This window comes from Ammospiza nelsoni, chromosome 3 (assembly GCF_027579445.1).
Source record: "Ammospiza nelsoni isolate bAmmNel1 chromosome 3, bAmmNel1.pri, whole genome shotgun sequence".
In the NCBI taxonomy this organism is placed as follows: domain Eukaryota; kingdom Metazoa; phylum Chordata; class Aves; order Passeriformes; family Passerellidae; genus Ammospiza; species Ammospiza nelsoni.
The window spans coordinates 104,270,657-104,291,695 of NC_080635.1; the positions used below are offsets into that span (position 1 = coordinate 104,270,657).

The following is a 21,039-nucleotide window of genomic DNA, read 5'->3' on the forward strand; positions in this document are numbered from 1 at the left end:
GCAAATTTCCTGTTCTGGAAGGCAAGAGAGTTAAACAGCATTGACAAGGGCTAACCCACAGCACTTAGCTTCAGAACCAGCAAATGGTCTTGGGTGCATTTCATTAACTGCAGAGAAGCAATCACAGCCTCTCCAAGCTTTATGTGCTACTGTTCCTAGAAGAGTATTTTAGAAGTGGCAGATGCAATGATGAAGCACACAAGCAATGCCTGATCAGCAGCACCTGACAAAAGTCACCTACGCATTGTAGCGCACACTAAGAAAATTAGAAACTTGGAGAGCTCATCTTGCCTTCTTCCTGTTTCTTCTGAGTAGGCAGACACTGCATGTGAACTACTAATTTCCAGAGTCTCATTTATTTTCTCACTTTAAAAAAAAAAGTTTTATACATTTAGAATATATTCTTACAGTAAGGCTGCTTCTAATAAAGGAGTAAAGTAGAACAGCTAAGAGAATGTACTTTAGAGTGCTGATCATTTGTCAGTAGATATTTCAAAGGGAAATTATTTAGAAATTACTCTAGTTCTAATTACTAGTCATTACTAAATTTGCTTCTGTAGACTAAGAATGTAATTACTCGTGGGTCTATACTGTTATGCTGGAGCTACAGTAACATTGGTAAATACATTTTCATAACAGATTACAAAAAAACCCATTTTTGACACCCGACAATACGCACGTATTCTATGTTACCAATCTTGAAACAGATCTCTTTGACATTTCTTTACATTTTCAGTTAACTTGAGATGGTCTATTTAAAACTGCCCTTCTCATAATCTGATGCCTCTGACACCTTTGCTCTAATGTTAGAATGTGCAATATGTCCCACAGAAAATGCATTATGTAAAACCCATTTGCCACTGCTTAAGCATTCATTATCCATTTCAGTAAGGACAATTTTGTTTAGCAAGCTTCTTGGGCATGGATCTAACTTTCCAGGCATGCCTAGCTCTGACCATTGAAAACTCCTATGTTATCTGTATCTTCCTGTAAATCAACTGTATCCTTCGAAAAGTGTTTTTGTTTATTTACAAGAAAAAGTTTATTGTACACTTTGTTATATACATATATATGAATATATACATATCTATACATATCTATATATATCTATACTAGGCTGTACTGTATCATTCGACTTTTACAAAACAAGTTTGGAACACCATGTTGCACACCCAAACAAAAACTAAATACGCTTTTAAGTAGATGAAAAACAATCAAAACCAAGCGAGGCGTTTCTATTTCTTTTCTGCAGGAGCGACACGCACACACACCGTACCGACAGCGGCGAGCTCAGGAGTTGGGCAGCAGCAGCAGCCAGACGAGCAGGTGACAGCCAGCAGTCAGTTCCCCGTGCCGCTGGGCAGTGTCCCGGGAGCGGAGGGAGCCCGGCCACCTCCCGGGACGGAGCCCGGCCGGAAGCGCGGGCCCCGCCGCCGCCGGGGGAGGAGCAGCCCCCCACAGGCGGCACCACGGGCCCCGGACGCGGCCGAGCGCGCCCACCCGGCTCCGGCAGCGCTCCTGCCCCCGCTGCCCACCGACGGCCCCGGCGGGAGAAGAGACGCCCGGTGCCCACGCAGCCTCCTCGGGGCGCCGACCCCCGAGCAGTCCTGGCCCACGGGCACGGATCCCCGGCGCTAGGACGCCGTCCCGGTGGTGGGACCGCGGCCGGGGGAAGCGGCACAGCCGCGGGCGCTCCCCGCGGTCCCCGGCGCAACTCTCTCCGCGCTCCCGCCGCCCGTCCCGCCGCCCTCGGCCGGGCGGAGCAGCAGCCGGTCCCGCGGAACTGCCGCGGCCGCGGCGCGACGCCGCCGCTCGCCTCGCCTCACCTCACGGTGTGGCCGGAGCCCTGCGGAGCCCGGCGCAGCACAAGCCCGGCCTGAGCCCATCCCTCCGGGAAGTTTCCTGCCATCACAGCGGCCGCGGAAAACAAAAGCTTCAGAGCCGAGAGCGGGAGGAGAAGGAGGAAAAGCAGCGCAAGCAGAGAAGTGAGGGGCATTGCTCGCCCGCCGCGCCGCTGCCCTCGGCTGCCGACTCCCGCGGAGGGCAGCCCGCTCAGCGCCGCCTCCCCATTCGCTTCGGCGGCGGCTCTGCTGCCCGGGCAGCGTCGCGGAATCGGCGAACCGAGGAGCAGGCGGGCGAGCCAGCGCCTCCCCCGCTTGCCTCCGTCCGTCCCTGCCCGCCCGCCGGCAGCACGCCCCGTCCCGCCCGCCGCCGCCGCAGAGCCCCGCCCGCGCCGCGGCTCCGCCTCCCGGGGGCGCGCGCACTCTCCGGCCCAGTGGCTCCCGCCGCCCCCGGGGCCGTGGGCGCTTCCCGGCGGGGCGGCCGCGCCTCCCCCGTGCCCCGGCCGCGCCTCCCCCGTGCCCCCGCCGCGCCTCCCCCGCGCCCGCCCCGTGCCCCGCGGCCGCGGGCGGCACTCGGCACATCCGCAACCCCCCCACCCGCTCCGTGTGCCGTTCCTCATCGCCCAGCGCCGGGCAGGCTGCTCTGTAAAGTTGAAGGCGTCTCCTTAAAAATCCCGGTAAAAGATGCTGAGGAGCAGCATTAGCAAATGCAGAGGAGCGCCAAGCCTCCTGCCGGGCAGGGACATCAATACGGTATGCGCTTAGTGGTACTGCAGTCCTGCTGTACATAAAGGGAAAATTAATTTATTTCTAAGCATGGCTTTACTACACAGAGTTGTTCCAGCTGATTTTTAAGGACCAACAGAAGGCGTTGTGTCTCCTCATTGTCCACACAGCTAACTTGGTAAGGAGGATCTTCCAAATAGGATGTAGTTGCATTGCTAAGGTTGCATAGTATGTGGCACTGGTAGCCATGTCACTTCCAAACTGGGTTAGGGTGACTCCTGATTCTGAGAAGGGCAAGGCCATAGATGGTCATTTCGAGCCAAAGTCTTAGGTAGCTAAGGCTTAGGGTAGCTAATGTAGTTTTTAGTAATTGTTTTAATATATTAGTATGTATTAGTGCCAAGACTCACTATATCATATTAAATGGCTATAGAAGGATGCAAACTGATGTGAAAGCTATCTTTTCTTACAAAGCCTGCTGTCTGAAGAAAGAATCTTTCACAATCCCTATTCCTATTCAAAGTGCATTTACCTGATTGCCAGCAAACACCTTTCTCTCTACATTAGATCACAACTGCAGAAAGTGGACTCAGACCATTAAAAAAGAGAACAAGGAAGCTTCTCGTTCTCCCAAATGGATCTCTTAAGCACACAGCTGATGGGATGTCAGCAGAATGCTAGCAGCTACATCTAATCAAAGCACTGATACTGTTTGATTTTTGAGGAGTTCAACTCTTGATTGAGTTCAGCAGCCCTGCACCCACAAGGCTATGGCTGGGAACTGCAAGGCAGAGAAAAAGTGATTCTTTCTGTCTGAGTAAAATTATTTCTTTATTCTTAAATTTTCTTTTACAAATGGGTGTAAGCACTATTTTTCAGTTGCAATTTCCCATCAGAGTCAAGTTCAGTTCTCATCACTGTTAAATTCTGCTGTTCATTTTGAATGCAAAAGAAAAGACCTAAAGGAACCTGTGTGGTTTGAGTTTTGGGATGCACTCTGAACTCCTCTCATCTGAAATAGACACAACTAACCTGATTTGTCTTGCTGTGGTTGGATAACGTTTTTTAAAGGGTTTTTCTAGCATAGGGGAGACATGATATATTGATTCAATTTGAAAATCCTCAGATATTATCACTGCACTCCATCTTGTGGAAGAGACAACAACATGTTTTTAAATGATTCTGTAGTGGTTTGAGTAATTAAACGTAACAGTGTTTGGTTCTTACTGCCAAAGCAGAGAACTACATATAGCAATGGATTTGAGAAGTTGCTTAAGTCTTAATTAGCCTAATTGTACCCAGTGGATTTCTGTAAATGTCCCTTGCTTTTAGATATGAGCTTCACATATTCTCTGTTTTGGAAAGGAGCTTTAGGAAAGCATTCGAAGAGCCTAATTTGAAAAGCAGAACTAAAGAAGAAAAGACTCTGCTTTCTAGGTGAGGCTGCCAAGGAGCACTCCAGGTCTGGGAGAGATTTGGGGATGGTAATCTGTTGGGAATATGTGGCTGGGGTGAAGACTGCTTAGCAAGATTGCTCTGTAAGGAACTTGCTGGGTTTGGGGTTTGGTCTGTGTGGTTTTGGTGGGTTTTTGTTACCCCTGTATTAAGGACAATAATCCAGTTGTATCTGGACACTGTTTTGAGGATCACTGTCTTACCAAAAAAAAAAAAAAAAGAAGTGATGAGATTCACTCATGTATTTCTGAAACTGCCTTTCATGGCTTGTGACCTTTTTCCCCTTGATGTCTAGTGCTGCTTTGGGAAATCAAAATAGGTATTGAGGCAACAACTGTGAACCATAGCAGGGGCATAGTCATACATACCTGTGTCTGACCAGATTCAGAGAAAATTGAGAAACTTATCTGAATTCACTGCTATAAAAAGGTTAACCTTATAATAGTTGCCCTAGGACAAGCTTGAAGATAAAGCCATTTAACTTTAATGAATAACTTAAAATACAAAGGGCTAGCTATTCTAACTGTTCCTGGGGCGGAAGCAAAAAGGTTTTATTGAAAAAAGACTGTAGAAAAGCTTAGTCATTCAGACCCAAAGAAGCAGGGAAAAACAGGTCTTGCATGGGAAGGATTTTGGAGAAAATTCTATTGTACAAATGAGGATCCTCTGAATTACCTCACCCCAGAAGTAGGTTCCACAAGGAGACTGAACTTAATTAGCAGCCATGAACTATGCTTTTCGTTTTCTTTTTCTTTTTTTCTCCCCCATAACTCTCCAATTTCTTGCAGAAGCAGCAATGAAGCACTGGCCTTTCCTGTATCATTTACCAGGGAGGGGGTTGGACAGCAACTTGCTGAAGGCTGGTGTGCTTTACTGCTCCAGACTGAGCTGTCTAGTAAGGTTGAATTGATCTAACTAATGCCTCAGTGCAAACAAGGCCTCGAAGGTGGAGTGTCTCTGTCTACTATTCTAATAGTGGAGACAGGTCTCATTAATCCCTGATGTATACTGAAGGCAGGCAATCTTCATTGACTGCAATGTTTGTTAGCCTTTTCCAGACTCCTTGGTCATTTTCCTAAAGCAATGACTCACTACTCCATCACTGCACCGATTACATTAAATTGTTGTTATTATTGCAGTGAAAGTAACATAATGTTTATGTTAATTCACTTTGTGCGCAACTGCCAGAATTCTTGTAACAGTCCTCAGTTGAAAGAAACCTACACAAGCATTTTGGCATTATTTAGACTCTTTCAGATTATACTTTTCAATATTGTAGGTAAAAACTTGGAGCAAAGAACCAGACCTATTTGTGAAACCACTAGTATTGTGTGAGGGGAAATCAGGACATAACTGCTCTTGAGCATCTACTCCAGTTCAGCCTCACAGATTCATTTTGTTTTCTTACAGAACAGGCCAAGAGTAATGTTGGGGCAGGGGTAACAGGGAAGATTTCCCCAAAATGAAGTCTACTTTTTCAAAGCATTCAACAGGGATGACAAAACAATGAAGTTAAGTTTGGGGGTATTTCCAACAGTAGCAAGAAAACGTGCAGAAGAACAGAACAAAAGTCAGATGTTAAGCAAATTTATATTTGGAGTTATTTGATTAAGCAGAGAGTTGTACACAATCCCAATACAGTCTTGAGTTTCAAAACTGCCTCTGAACTCTATGCCCAAGAGAGAAGAGATTTCAAAATGTAGTTTCTGCTATATGCAACATAAAAAACCCCATATCATCCTTTTTGCCTGCTTTTTTCTTTGTAATGGAATGAATTTGAAGACATGAAAAAACACAGTATAGTGTAACAAGGGAGAGACAGTACTGAGGTCTGACCTCGGTGGATTATTCATGTGCTTGAAGTTACACAGGTATTTTGTTCTGCTTACCACAGTAACTGGAGCAGGGGAAGAAGGACTGGGTGAGTAAGGATTATAGTGGAAAAAAAGGGCTGCTATTTTGAAATGGAAATTTATGACATTGACCTGAGCATTGGTGCAGAAGGTTGGCGAATTGGAGCTGAGTTTGAAATGTAGCACGAAAATGCTTTCACACCTTTTGTCTAGGAAAATTAAATCCTCTAGAGCTGTGTTTGCAATGGGGCACATGTCAACTAATCATTTCCTCACAGCTTCGTTACTTTGTTTTCTATCCTGTTTTCACTCTGAGAGGAAGAGAAAGCATGCCAACAAATTTTTTTTCTCATTGCAAAGCAAATATTGAGATAGTTTAGTATACAATTTCAGGTATTGCCATACATTCAGAGTCTCTTGTCCTCTTTTGGCCATCTGACTGCTATTGAAGTAATTCTTCTTTTATTTCTTATAACAAAGATGAAAAGATGGTCAACAAACCTCACAAATTCACCTGCCTCTCAAAGGCCATTTGCTGCTTCAGCTGCTACTGTTTGCCTTTGAAGCAAGATAAACCAAAGCTCTATTGCATCTGTGCACCATCCACATCAGCACAAAAAGAATGTTTTGAGAAAATTCAGCTTTCAGTTTCCAATCTACAAGACCCTCTAATGTTTGGGCTATAACTTAAGTAACTCAAATCCTTCAGTAATTATAATAATTTAAGGAGCTTGGAGGAGTAAAGGACATAGCACAGAATAGTCTCCAATGTGATATTTTGCTCTTATATTTTTTGCTCAATTCTGAGAACCATGTATATTCATCCCATATCCTAGTTTTAAGAAAGGAATGAGACTCACTACACTTCTCTTCATTTGAACTCTCCCATAATAGAACCAGCAAACTTCTTCTTGCAGTTAATATGCTGGACAGGGAGGCTACATCCAGTATTACTGAAACTGATAAACTCTTTTTAATTTCTTTCCTTTTATTCTGTCATCCAGGACCTAGGGGCAAATAATATTTTCTGGATTTCCTAGAGAGAAACTATAAACTTCTTTCCCCCTCTCTGCCCTCCCCTCCTCCCAGTTCAGTGTTTCCCATGCTTCCATGGTTAGGGTGTAATAAAAGAAGTGTAGTCTTTTTCCCATTCCAATTGCATCTGTGCCTCGGCTTGGAAATTTGCTGTTGTGCCACTTTCAGCCTAGATTTATATCTACTTCAGTTACTTGATATAATTTTCAGTAGGATCTCTATCATACATATTGGTATCTCTGTTTCAAAACAGTTTTTTTTAAACTGATAACGTAGGAATTAAAATTAGTAATGTTAGTTTTCAGCAAATCCTTTGGGATCCTTACATTACAGTCTAGTGAAACTGGCTGGAATGATTTTCCAATGTCTTTGTGAAGGAAAGTATCTACAGTGTAGTGTCTGAGCATGTCCAGTTTTTTGTTCAACTACACTCTAAGAAAAGAGTGTAGTTGAACAAAAGAGTGTAGTTGAACTTCTGCCACAAGCACCTTTCTTTTGAGATGGCATAGATTTGGTTATCTAATTCTGTGCATCATGTTAGAATTGTTGCTATTCATTCTTCAGCAAATTTGACTTTTAGAAGATCCTAGAAGTGAAGATGGACAGCATAGATGATGTTCATTAGAAACATTTTCTTTTGTTTTTATTCAGAACCAAAATCAATGCCTCATGAACTTCATCTTATGAAGTTATCTTTATAATAAAAGAGGTTTCTGAACTGAAAGCCAATGACAAATTCTTCACAGATCCTCCAGTTAAATAAAAATAATGGTGAAAAACTCATTTATCATTGAAAAGAGCATTGCATTAAATAAGATGTTATTCTTATTTACCACTGGAAAATACCTGTGTTGGAATCCCCTTCTCTGAACTGGTAAGTAACTTCAGCAAAGAATGAACATGAAATAGTACTTTTAAACAAAATTTTATGTTCAGTCAGTTTAATGAAAATATAATAATTTTACTGAGATGTTGCACATAATTTTTAGTTCTCTCTTTAAAATAGTTGCTACCCTATTTTAATTGCACCTGGGATTATCTAAGTTGTCAAATTCTTTGTAAGTCCCCTTTGTCGTAAATATGCCAAACCATTTTTTGAACAGCACTAGTAACTCAAGAGTGACTTTCACTTGTGGAGGCCTTTACAATTCACACCCCTCAGGGAGAAAAAAAAGGCCTAAGAACATCCATGAGTGGGGAAGATGCCCTACTGAGTTGGACTGTGGTTCTTTTTTTCTCAGAGAGTGGCAAGAGACTCTAGCACACATCAGGTGTTTTGAGTGTACATCAAATGCCATCTCTCCTCCAGATATGCTCATTGAAGTTCCTGCTGTGCTTTTCCCTCTGCACTTTTTATTTCTACACTCCCTAACCAAGGCCCTTTCAAGCTGCAGAATCTCCTCATCAACAGCTTCCAGGTCCTGTTGGTTGTTTGTGTCACCAGAGGAGGGAAGCTGGATGGAGGGATCCTGGTGGCAGTGGAACCTGTGTATGTTCATGTCATCATTCTCCCACATCTCCAGGCAGAGCAGCCCTGGGCAGCATCCACCTGCTCCTTGGTCAACCTTCAAGAAGTGATGAGTGATGTCTGGGTTTCTCTGCTTCATGCCCTCCTCCAGTTCCTAGCTCTGTATTTTCAGTGCTGTAACTCTTCCCTTTCTATCATTTGTTGTTTGTTGTTGTCTATTTTTGTCCTTGTTTTCATTACCTATAGCCCTCTCCCTCCCTTGGGGGGTCTTCAAGGTTTTGCTTATACAAAATTCTGTTTTTCTAAACAGAAAAGTAAATAGAAATAGCAGCAGTAGGAGAAACTATTTACAGAGTGCACACAAGTTTGGCCACCATCTTCAAACTCTTTTCTTTGTACTCCCCTAGCTTCTCTGGCTCTTACAAAGGTAAATCCTTGCCTAGTCCTTTCACTGTCCTTTTTTGGACTTGTACATGAACTTATCCAATTCCTATCTGAATTTATTGCTGGGATCTGCTTCCACAATATCTTTTGGTAGCAAGTCCAGAAATACACTAACCACTGTAAAGGAATGTGTTCTTTTTAGCTGTTTTAATTTAATTCCACTGAATGAGCCTAACTCTGAAATTTATGAATTAAAGGATGCAAAATATTCATCCTTTTAGTCACCTTCATGATTTCATAAAGCTTGAAGAAGTTTCAACCCCTGCCTTCTCCCCGCTGAAAATTTTTGAGTCTGATCTCCTAAGACAGCCTCTCCCTTTAATCCCTTTAATAATTTCAGTTTTCTTCTGTATACCTTCCCTACCTTTTTCATGTCCTATTCCAGATATTGAGACCACTTTCTTTTTAGGTCCTGTGAACTTTTACCATCTTTTGTATAATGCATGAACATGTCTATTGATCCCAGTGCTATAAGTCTTCCAAAGGAACAGCTCTACTTGGAATGAAGTGAAACTTTTATTTAAATAAGCTCAAACATATCTTTGTTATAAGGTAGATGAGGTGACAAAACATTAGGTCCTAGCTAGGAAGACAATAGAGAGAGCAAATTTGGATCAGTACCTGAGACCTAAGATTGATAAGCCAGCTGCTTATTTTGGGGCTGGTTATGTCCATGCTGAGTATGGAAAGAGGAGAGGAAGGAATGTTCCTTAAGCATCATTGAAGTCTTCATAGATTCTGGGTTTATTTCTTAATTTCATTTCCAATTTCTAGATGCAGAAGTGCCAAAAGTGAACAACTAGGAGAGGTTTTTATCACAGACTTTATGATATTGAGCTGTTTGTATGTGTATGTGTGGAGATATCCCTCATATGATGCACTCTTTGACTTGAAGGCCCTGCAGTAGAGCTCAAACAAAGAGGTAAAAGAATTTTTTTTAAAAAATCTATTTCCTTAAAGTAATTGCTTTCCAGAAATGAGACATTTTGCATATTACATTTTTCTTGGCACATTAGCTCTTGTCAATTCACTATTCATATAAAACAGCAATGTAGGGCACCTGTAAAGGCAATTGCACAGACAGCAGACTATTCTTTTATAAGGTTCTTTGCTGTTTTAGTTTTGTATTTTAAAAATCCAGACATTTTAAATCCCATTTTATAACAAATAAAAGAAGGTACTGTCTTTTGGGGGGTTTTAGGGCATATTGTAAGATATCCAAAGAATACATAAAATACCTATTTAAAAATTAATATTTTCACACTGTTCTATTCTTATGAATGCTGATTACTGGAGAGGAAAGGATTGGTAATGTGAAAGCCCTGTGTCCTTTTAAAGCAAATCTGTTATTAAAAGTAAACAAGTTTGAAGAATGAACCTTTTACTAATGATCAGCCTACCCTCTCCATTTTTGTCTTCAAATAGACCAGCTGACACCAGATCTTTTTTTTTTTTTTTTTTATGCAGGGAGGCAATGATTACAACAAAGTTGTGTTTTACCTAAAAAACTTGATAAAACCATCCTTTTTTCAGTTTCAGATCATGTCTACTGAGGCATATTTCTCTGGATTGCTCTACATAGTGTCCTCTCTAGTATTATGATTGATGCCTGTAAGTACTCAGGCAGTGAGATGGCAATCACCAAAGAGGGAGAAGAGCTATGAATAAATTTAGAACGTTTCTAATAATCAGAAGAATCAGGTTCTGGAATAGTTTTTCAGCAGAAGTCTTGGTGGGATGATCTTTCAGTACAGAGATGACATGTGTGTTTTCTAGCTCTGCCAACTTAATCACAAGACTGTAACACAGCCTGCAGTCTTTATTTCTTGTGCAGAACCAAAAAATAAAAACCCCAATCCTGAATTCCACAGCCTAAGCATCCTACTGTCTGTGTGGGACATAGCTGCATTTCTAATTTAGGGGTTGAAAGGAAAAAAAATCCACATTCTTGTCCACTACACCTTGCCTGTGAGCTCTTCCTGAGCTGTGGATTATTTAACATAACTTTTGTGAAAGCATCGGTGGAAGTTTTAGACACGATTGTTTTTCTGCTGGAGGGCACTGCCATCAGAGTAGAGCTGGCAGAAGCTCTCATACAAGAGCTTCTTCTTTTCCTCAGCAAAAGGTCAGCCAAGATTAGATCAAAATACATTAAACAGTAGGTTAAACTATGCCAGCTGACCTTGTGCAGAAGTAGATTAGGAGTGCCCACAAAGGCCATTCCACAGCTGAGCTCCAGAGGCAAGTGAACTCAGAAGGAAAGGACAGCTTCTGCCATTTCTGTGGTGACTGACACAGCTCAGTAGCTGTATCCATGCAACCAGTTATTTCTGCTTCAATCTGAATTACAGTCTCCTTGCAGAGAGGCCACTGAAATATTAGGCTTGTAACATTTCTGGACAGGTTGACAATGCTGTGCTTCCAGATATATGCATTCTGAGATGCTTTCCTGTGGTGCACTGAAAAATGCCTGATAGATGGAAGGAAAAATCAATGGGCAATGCAGACTTGTGCTTGCTTCCATGCTGCCCTGATGCCCATTTCTTCTGGGCCTGTTTGGATGGATCTGCACCACACTGCTGGTCCTTGCAAGTGCTGAAACGCTGCTGAAGGGGTGCTTGACACCATGACCAATGAAAGTCAGTAGATCTTTACAGGAGCAAGAAGTAAGAAATATGTGCCAAATGAGAACATCTGCTTTCCAGCAGTGAGTGATTTATGAACTTCCTAGACCACTTGTTCTTCCTAGGAGTTACATCCCAACTGCTGTGTTTATTAACATATGAACTTCTACTTCAGTGTTGATTTTTTGGGATATTTTTCTACTTTGTTTTAAATCTACTTATGCTTTTGACCTCTGTAACATCTCATGGCAATGAGTTCCACAATTTAATTACACATTAAAAGAAGGACTGTTTTGCAGGACTTGCAATGCACTGTAGCAACACATTTCTCAAAGCCTGTTTGCCATTTTAGTGCCCTTGTTGCAGAGTTCCAGCCTACAGGGACACACAGACAAACTAGAAATTGAGAAAATCTGTTGTATCACAGTGTTAGCTCCAGCTTTAATAGAAAATGTTTCAGTCACAGCTTGACATGATAACATCAATGTACTTAAAAGATACAGCAGGTCTCAGAACAGTCTGCAGGGTGTGAAAACAAAGACTTCTACAGCCCCCAGGGTGTTTTTCCTCAACAGAATGAACAGGGCAGGATTCATTCAACAGGGCTAGAGCTGCTGTGAACATCTCTATTGGAATAATTGATATTTTTGAGTAGGCTTGTCATTTTCCTCACCACTGTAGTTCTAAAGATATTTCCTGTCCTTCTTCAACAGTTGCTAGACTAACACTGTGTGCATTTCCTTGTATAGGTAGTACAGAAATTACATTATTGTATTAATGAACCACAGATTGTAAGTATCTTCATGGGGAATACAGTTAGTTTTCCATACCATAAACATTGGTTAAAGAAGAGGCAACAAATTGGTGACAGTTTACCACAAACTGTCAGTCTGGAAGTAGATCTCAGTCTTGAAACAAAAAAAGTAGTAACTCACTGTGGAAATTTTCTAAGGACTATGCAGGATTGTTTCTCACTGGAAATTACTTGATCAATAGTGGGTTTCCTATTTTTTCCCTGAGTTTCTTCTGTATTTTTCAAGAAATGGGAAATTAAGGAAGCATTACATCACTTTATTTTAGATCATATTAGAGTATCACAGTGGTCATGTCTAAGATTATATAAATTATGAAATAAAAATAAAAGAACTCAGAATAACCATGAATGATTGAAAAACACAATTTCCTCTGGAACAATTCAGAATTAATAAAGATCAGCTAGTTTAAACAAAAACTCCTTCAGTAACCTACTGAGAGTTTTTCCTAATAAATAACAACATCAACACTGCAGATTTATGTAATACATCAATTTAGTGCTGTCCAAAGTTGTATACAGGTGATGTATGGGACTACTTCATACATCTCTAAAAAAATCTCTTATTGAGTAGAAAAATTGTAATTATCAACAATAATGCACTGTATTCTGATTTCTGTGATTTCTGGGTATCTGGATAATTCCATATGTAGGCAAAATATATGAGCTGCTGTCCATTTTCCTCCTCAGAAAATAATAGGAAACAAATGTTGAAGAAAATGCCTAACTATATGCTAAAAACCTTCCTCCAAATCAATCCTCAGTATTTGATTATGATATCTTAGATTTTGCATTAACATAGATTTTTTTTCTCAAAGAGGAAAATTGTATTATGGGTTTTTTACTCAGGAAGTTTTAAATCCTTCAGTTCTATTATTGGATGAAAAGTTTTATTTCCATCCTTTTTTAATTGAAGTTTCTAAGCCTTATGATTGTAGAGAAAATATAAACCTGCAGCAAAGATTCAGTAACTGTAAACTAAATAAACCCTAGGATCCCATACTTCTTTTAAAATTCTTTGATGCTTGAGGATAGTAATACAATTCTTGACAGCTGGGACAAAAGACTTTACCATGCTTGGAACTGAACAATATTGTAATTCCTACCTCTTTTTAGCCATTTGTTGTAATGAGAATTTACTTAGATGGTTTTATAGCCTTACTTTGCATTCCCACAAACTCATACAGATTAAGTGACTCCAAAGTGAAGATGTTACTTATTTTCAAATGTGTATCCTTTGTTCCAAAATGCTCTCAATTAATGGGAACATTCAGTGGTATGCTGAACAAAGACAAAAAGCTTTTGTAACAGATAAAATTTTGAAAAACTCGGTAATTCATCACATCACCTGCCTGAGTTTATTTTACCTAGATAGAAATGTCATACACATTTTAATTAGCACACAATATACTATTGCTAGGTTTTAAACTAGGTTCAGGTTTTTAATATCTGATAATACATGTAGCAAGAAGAATAAATTGCCAGTTTGTAGTTAGCTGAACACAAAATTGGCAAAATTTAGTACAGGGCAATAACTTAAAAGAACTCAATTCTATCAACCCAGATCTCAAAGCTCATCACAGGCTTTTTATATACTTTTAACCATTATAAGTGGCTCTGATTTATATACATTTCTAACTGAAGCAAGCCTTCCAGACTGCACACCCATGAAATCCACCTACCAGGCATATGGGGACTATGGAACAAATAAGATACAAGGAGCTCCACAACTGTGCATTGACTTGGAGGAAAAATGGATGCCTAGTGAACCTTTAGCATCACCACGATGAGTTCTGGAACTCTGGTCAAGGCTGCCCTTCTCCACCCCCACTGAGAATTCACATAGTTAAAAATGGTAAAATGGTTTTATCCAATATTCCTATTCCTTTTTTTTTTTTTTTTTTGATACTCAACATTAATTTTCAGTGTAATTCTCTTCCAGGTGTTTGTGTTCTACAAAAGATTTTGTTTCTAAGTACATGTTCTGCTCTGGTAATTATCCCTCCTGCACTGTAATTCAAGCCTGAAAGTTGATTTATTCTCCATGTGTTCTTTTTACAATTAAATGTGTCGCCTTTGTAACTGACTTACATCTGACAAAGCTGATCTAAACAGTTGCAGAAATGTCTCATTGCCTTCGCAGTTATGAGCCCAGTTAACTTGTCAACATTTTCCAATTGTTATTTACTACAGATTTACCACAGCTCTAATCAGCTACAGAGGCAGGAGAATGAAGGACAGTTGGGGTAGGGAGTGCCTTTCCTTGCAGTTTTCTAGTAACAAGTGGATCCTCATGATACAAGTATTTTAGGATCTGTAGGAGTCAAAACGGTGATGGGTCAGAAAATCACAAAGACTGATGGTGATCTGACTCTGAAGCCTACTGAAATTAGTTTTTGTTTGAATAATTATTTCATTCTTGGTTATTTCTACAGTCACATTTAAAAATGAGATTATCCCATCTGTTTTAGCATACTTCAGATGTCATTAGCATGCAGTTTGCTGCTTAGACCAGCTTCTGCTACTTTGTTCGTCATATCTCAGAATACCACAGCTGCATAGAAAAGGTGACAACAGAATAAAATGACAACATAAGCTATTGTTCTGATAGCATTAATCCCTTTTATAATTTGCTTTCTGCATGTATGCTGTATCACCCAAACTAAATTACTGTAGATCCTCCTAGGGAAGTATCACAATTAAAGTTGTGTGATTTAAATATACCTAGAGACAGCAAGGCACCTTGCTAGAGAGCAGGTCAGTGCACATCGCACTTTCTGGAGCTGTTGAAAAGTGCAGAGATCAGAAAAGTGCAGAAGCTCTTGATCTAGCCTGACACCTTTACATCAAATACTGTGTTCAAAACACCTTCATTCCTTTATGAGACACCAAGCAACTGCTCGATTTGAGAGGGCTCTGCTCTCACACTGCAGATCATCAGAGCAGCAGAGCATTCCCTCCTGGCAGGGGCAGGAGCAGCAGCAGCACTGGTGCTGCCGGAGGTTCCCAGCAGCCTCCTCCAGCTCTCAGGTCCATCACTGCCCGCTGGGGACATGAAGGTACTGCGGTGTTGGTGGTGCCAGATGGATTGGGAAACACATTGGCTCTCAGGGTTCATCAAAATCTGTGATGCTCAGAAGGTTTGGCACTCTTTGAAAAAAGGGTTATTTTCAAACCTTGCTGTAGTGAGAGGAGATGCTTTGGGTCTGGGAAAGTATATTGTGTTCAAATACAAAATCATGTTGATCTGTCCATAGATAGGTCAAGTTGTAATTCTGGTTTTAAGATAATTTGAGTTGTAATTTTGGTTTTAAAATACCTAGGAATTACATGTAATGAATATAAACCTAAAGTTGTTTCTTTTCCAAGAGGGCGTTGTGGCTGAGGGGAAGCCATGGTAACCGGGGTGGCATAATGCTGGTACCTTGCTCCTGGGTGATAAAAATGCACATAGAGTAGGTTTTGGGCTTAGCAACAAAAAGGTTGGGTTTTCAAACAGCTCCTTCTAGCCCTCCATTACAGCTGCCACCCTTGTCCTACGCAGTATGTATCCCAAGCTTCATTCTTTCATGTTCATTAAGCCTTTAGGCATTCAATAAGCAGCAGAAAATACATTTCACACAAAAGAAAGTAATTTAATTTTTTTTGGCTATTGCTTTAGAAGAATACAAAACTCAGATCTCTTCCCTGTAGAGCTGTTGTGAGGTATGACTCATCCTTGCCCAACATGTTGGATGTTCACTTTAATTAGATATGTGCATCTAAAGATTGTTGTAAACACTTGCTGTTAATAGCATTTTACTCCCTCTTCTACAATGGGAAGTATAAGCAATACTAATACATTTAATACAGAAAGCTGTACATTTTAAGTCATGTTAGGGCAGCACACTTTCAGAAATTAATTAGGAATATTCTCTAATTAGCATATGTTGGCTGCCTTACAAATCATGTTGGCATGAAAAATTGGAATAATGCAAATTTTATTCTACAATGATGCTTAAATATTTTATAAACACTAAATATTGTTATACAAATCTTTGATATCTACCTATGTGGTAAATCTGGATGGAGATCCAGTTTATTTATAATAATGAGTGAAGAGATAAAGTATTGCTACTTTCTTGTTGGTGATGGTACAGGAGAAATAGGCTAACCTTTATAGAATCACAGAGTAGTTTGGTTTGGAAGGGACCTTTAAAGGTCATTTAGTCCAACCCCTCTGCAATGAGCAGGGACATCTTCAACTAGATCCAGTTGCTCAGAGCCCCATCCAACCTGACCTTCAGTGTTTCCAGGGGTGTGGCAGCCACCACCTCTCTGAGTAACTAGTTCCAGGGTTTCACAACCCATGTCGTAAAAGGAAAATATTCCTTATAGCTAGTCTACATTGACCCTCTTTTAATTTAAAGCCATTCCCTCTTGATTTATCACTGTCTGCCTGTGTAACAAGTCTGTCCCTTTCTTTCTTACAGGCCCTCCCTAAGTACCAAAAGGCACCTGTAAGGTTTGCCCAGAATCCTCTCCAGGCCTCTCCAGCCCCAACTCTCTCAGTGTTTACTCATTAGGAGAGGAGCTCCAGCCCTGTGATCATCTTCATGGTCCTTCTCTGGACCCATTCTAACAGGTCCATGTTCTTCCTCTGCTGAGGAGCCCAGGCTGGATGCAGAACTCCATGTGGGGTCTCACTAGATTGGAGTAGAGGAGTCCTCCCTTGACTTGCTGCCTCATTTCTTTTTCATTTCACATACACATATTTTCCTCAGTAAGGCAGGTGAAATGTCTTTATACTTAGCTGGTATTAACCAACCCACACACCAGTGCCAGCATATGACACAGCACAAATTGATGATCCAGAGATTTTACAATCTCTCTCTTGGGAGATTGTAAAAAAAAACCAGGACTATTATGTCTTTCCAAATGTGGCTTAGGATACTTGAGTAAGCTTGACTGCTCTCAAAATCTAATACAACAATGATAAAACCATGTGGTTTTTTGTGTATGTCTTTCTCTGTTGTGCAGAAATGAATCATACTTGTCTGTAAGCAACATATCTTTTTTTCTCTTTTTAAAGTTCACTGACATTTACTGACTCAGGATGTACAGTATTTCATAACCATAATGCTATATCACCATGTGTAAAAGGAAGGCTCTAGGGTGTTAGACTGGCTTTATTAACATCATTTGTAATTTAAGAGTGTTTTCACATGGTCAGAACAATAGCACATGATTTAAACATTATTTTGCCTTTTACTGCTCAGAAGCCTTCACAGGGTACCACTTCACACTTTCACAGAAGAGCATATTTCAATGTTTTTATCTGTCAGCCAGAAAAATCCCTGAACAACAAAATCTGAACTAGTCTTATCTCTGAGAAATTTATAGACACCTTAGTGTTAGTCTGAAGACCTAATTGTACATACTTTTGATCACATGCATCATTTCTTTTGGTGGAAACCTGAGCATTTATGTAAATAAAGACTCATATCTAAGCTGCACAATCAGGAGTTGAGAGTCCAGGTCATTCCATTCACTTAGCAAGGATAATGGTGCACCCCTGGACTTCACCTTTTCTCCCATAGCCTTTTTGTGGCAGGTGAGAATTTTTTGGCTTTCTTTTACCTTTAGTTTGCACTCAAACACCTGCCAGAAAGACAAATGTGTATATGTCACAGGACTATCAGAGAGTCTTCCTGAAGTGATTTAAGTGACATGATAACAATTTGGTGTATGCTCCTAAAGCATTGATCAAAAAAATAGCAGCCACATTTCTTCATGTGTCTGATGTAGACCTGAAGCATTAAGAAATTGTGGATTTTTTTGTGTTGTGTCACTAAGAAAATGTGGGAGAACTTGAAAGTAAAATGTCACCTCACTTATGCCTTTCAGTACCATTAAAACATAGAATCAAGATTTGTTTCCAAATATTTCATTAAGTTTGATGCCTTAGAAAATGAATAACAACTGTGGATCTTTTAAGCATGTAATAAATGGAAACAATTTTCAGAAAGTGTTCAGACTGTAATGTGGATCCCGTAACCTTATTACCAGAAAATGTTACTACAGAGGAGTTGCTAAGAGAAGAGGAGCAGTTGTGAGCTTATGTATAATTTTTCTACATTACTGTTCATTAAATAAAATAAAGCAATATTATTTCCATTGGTAAACCACAGAGAAAAAACAGGAATAAGTTTTGCCTGGATTTTTGCTCGTTTCCTTGTTCACCCACCCACAGCCCTGGCTGCTGCTTTCCAGAGACAAATGCTTTGCCTGGTCCTAAGTATATGTAGAGAAAACATGCAAGCTGACAGGAAGAGTGATGGTGTTACTATTGCAGGAATAATCCTTAAATTGTATGTTTATATTCTGTTGAATGATTTCTTTGTCTTTTAAGCTGCATTATAGTGCCTTTTCCATCTATTCATGTTTTATAGATGAGGTGGTAGAGTTAGCTCCCAGTAGAAACAGGAATTGGAAAGATGACTTTCCCAGCAAAGGAGTAAAGCACAGATGGATGGAATCAAGTTTCTTTTTGATAATTTTTAATATTCTGGTGATGCTGAAAGATATTTGGCCAGGTATAAGCAATATGGAGAAACTCTTCCATCTTCCAGTCTTCTAGCAGAACAACAATGGGCAACAGTCACAAGTTGCAACAGGAAATTTTGCCCAGCTGTACAGAAATTCCTTTTCCCACAAAGACAGTTAAGCACTGGACTGGGTTGCCTGTGTTGTAGAATCTACAGGTTTGGAAGTATTCAAAGCTTGACTGACAAGATAAATTATTCCAGTTATTAAAATCTAAATTACTCTGTGATTCTATGAATTCAAAAATGTTTACAACAGAGTGCACAGTGCTTTGGGGTAGCAAGGGGTCTGCCTCATTCCCAAATGAAATGCTCAGTTCTTTTTCCAAGATCATTCCTCCTGCCATTAGATCCCACGTCTCTAGATGGTGTCCTGCAGTTGACTTGGAAGCTGCCCAGCCATGATTAAAGCTGTCACCTGGGTCCTGCAGGTCAGTAAGACCCCAGTGCTCCTTATTCCTGTTGCCTTTGTATAACCTTGATGCAATAAGGACAAGCTTTGAAAGTATTACAGACCTTATAGATGATGTTGATGATCTGCAACTTTATGAGCAAAATTAAAAAGTGAAATAGAAATATTTTGGTAGCATGGCAAGAGATGCATATGTAAAAAAACATGCCTACGAAAAGTCTATATTGATTTCTCATACCTGTAATTTTTTTTTTCCTACTCTGCCGCTAGCAGACCTCAGGAAAAAAATAGGTAAAACTATTCCTAATAGCAAAACAGAGAAAAACATAGCAGTAAATCAAGTAATGTTTTGTGTAATAACTTATCCCAGAGCTATGGAGTGAAGTGTCCTTGCAGAAAACAGAGAAAACAAATATTATTCTTGTTATCATAGCTTTTATTTAGTAGTTGATCCTGGTAAGTTACCTTCCCAAATGATCCAGACAGGTCCATTGAGATGTCCCTGCATAAATTTAATGATGTTCTTATAAAAATCTCTGGCCACCTGCAGCATATATAGATTTGCCAGGGCTTGGGGGAAAAGTTTGATTTGCAGAGAGGGGTTATTTGCAAGGATTCAGCAACAAAACCATCTGCCTGCATCTCCTCCACAGCCTGAAACTCTATTTTTGTCTAGTGTATCTAGTGAAGGGACACAACAGATAAGCTGTTTTCTCATCTTTAAGCCACATTTTTTCAGCTACATCTTTGATAACCATTCTGCAACTCCAGAGACAGTTTGACCAATTGGAATGCATACTGGATTTTTATCTCTTAAGTAACCATTTTTTCTTATCATGAAAATAGCTTGAAATTCAATAGAATGTGAAGGTAGTTCAGATTCAAGCTGTCTTCCATTTGAAACAAACCTTTGATGAAGACTGGAAAAATACAGCATATCCATGTCTAGCACCAGGTGTAGAAAGGACATAACATTTGAAAATCCCTCATAACACATTCTTCAACCTGACATTTGAATATTTATCTACCATTTCCCTCTCTCTTCTCTTGAGGATGCCAAGATAATCTGTGCAGGAGAAAGCAAAGGAGATGCTACCATTTCACCAAAGACAAAAGATGATTTTAGAAAAGGCATTTCATGTTGTTAGAAACTAAAAACAAGGGGAAATGTCACAGAGCCTGTGTTAAATTCAAGACAGAAAGGAGTAGTAGCACATCAAGAGCTCTATGTAATTTATATCAGTACGTCCTGCATTTTGACTTTAACTACATTTAGGTTTTCATCTTTTATTTTCAGAAGTATTGAGCAGCTAAGACAGAAGAAGCAGTTCATTTTTCACAGTGTGTTTTAAGTTGCAGCAATCTCAAGAGGATTTGAGTAAGCGTGGCTTACACTCAGTTCAGTTTTTGCTCTTGATTGAGAATTAATTATGCTTTTCTGGCAACATTAAACATGTTATACTAGAGTGCAATGTTGTAGCAAGGGCTGAATTCTGTAACAAATTCCACAGCAGCAGAATGATAGCACAAATTCCTGAGCCTAGAAGTCCAACAAGGGTTTCTCATACTGCTCTGTCAGTAAAACTGCCTATTTCCGTAGCCTTTCTCCCAAACATTGCAGTTTTGCTGCTTTCTGAAGGCCAGAGAAAATTATGTATGTATGTACAGAGTCATGGACTGTATGCATCACAAGCAGGTATTTGTGCTATCTGTTGAAAGAACAAACTTGCTTTTAGTAGCATCTTCTCAGCTTTTAATCATAGCTATGTGTCCATGGTAAAATTCA

General features: G+C 40.1%; 1 protein-coding gene across 1 annotated transcript in view; it reads right to left on the reverse strand.

Annotated features, from left to right (window-relative positions):
• The window catches only part of GPR63 (G protein-coupled receptor 63), a 28,603-nt gene extending 26,592 nt beyond the window's left edge, over positions 1–2,011 (reverse strand). The window contains exon 1 of the mRNA XM_059469356.1: positions 1,827–2,011. The gene's annotated coding sequence lies outside the window, so the exon portion shown is untranslated. The remainder of the gene's footprint in view (positions 1–1,826) is intronic.
• Between the last annotated feature and the right edge of the window lie 19,028 nt (positions 2,012–21,039).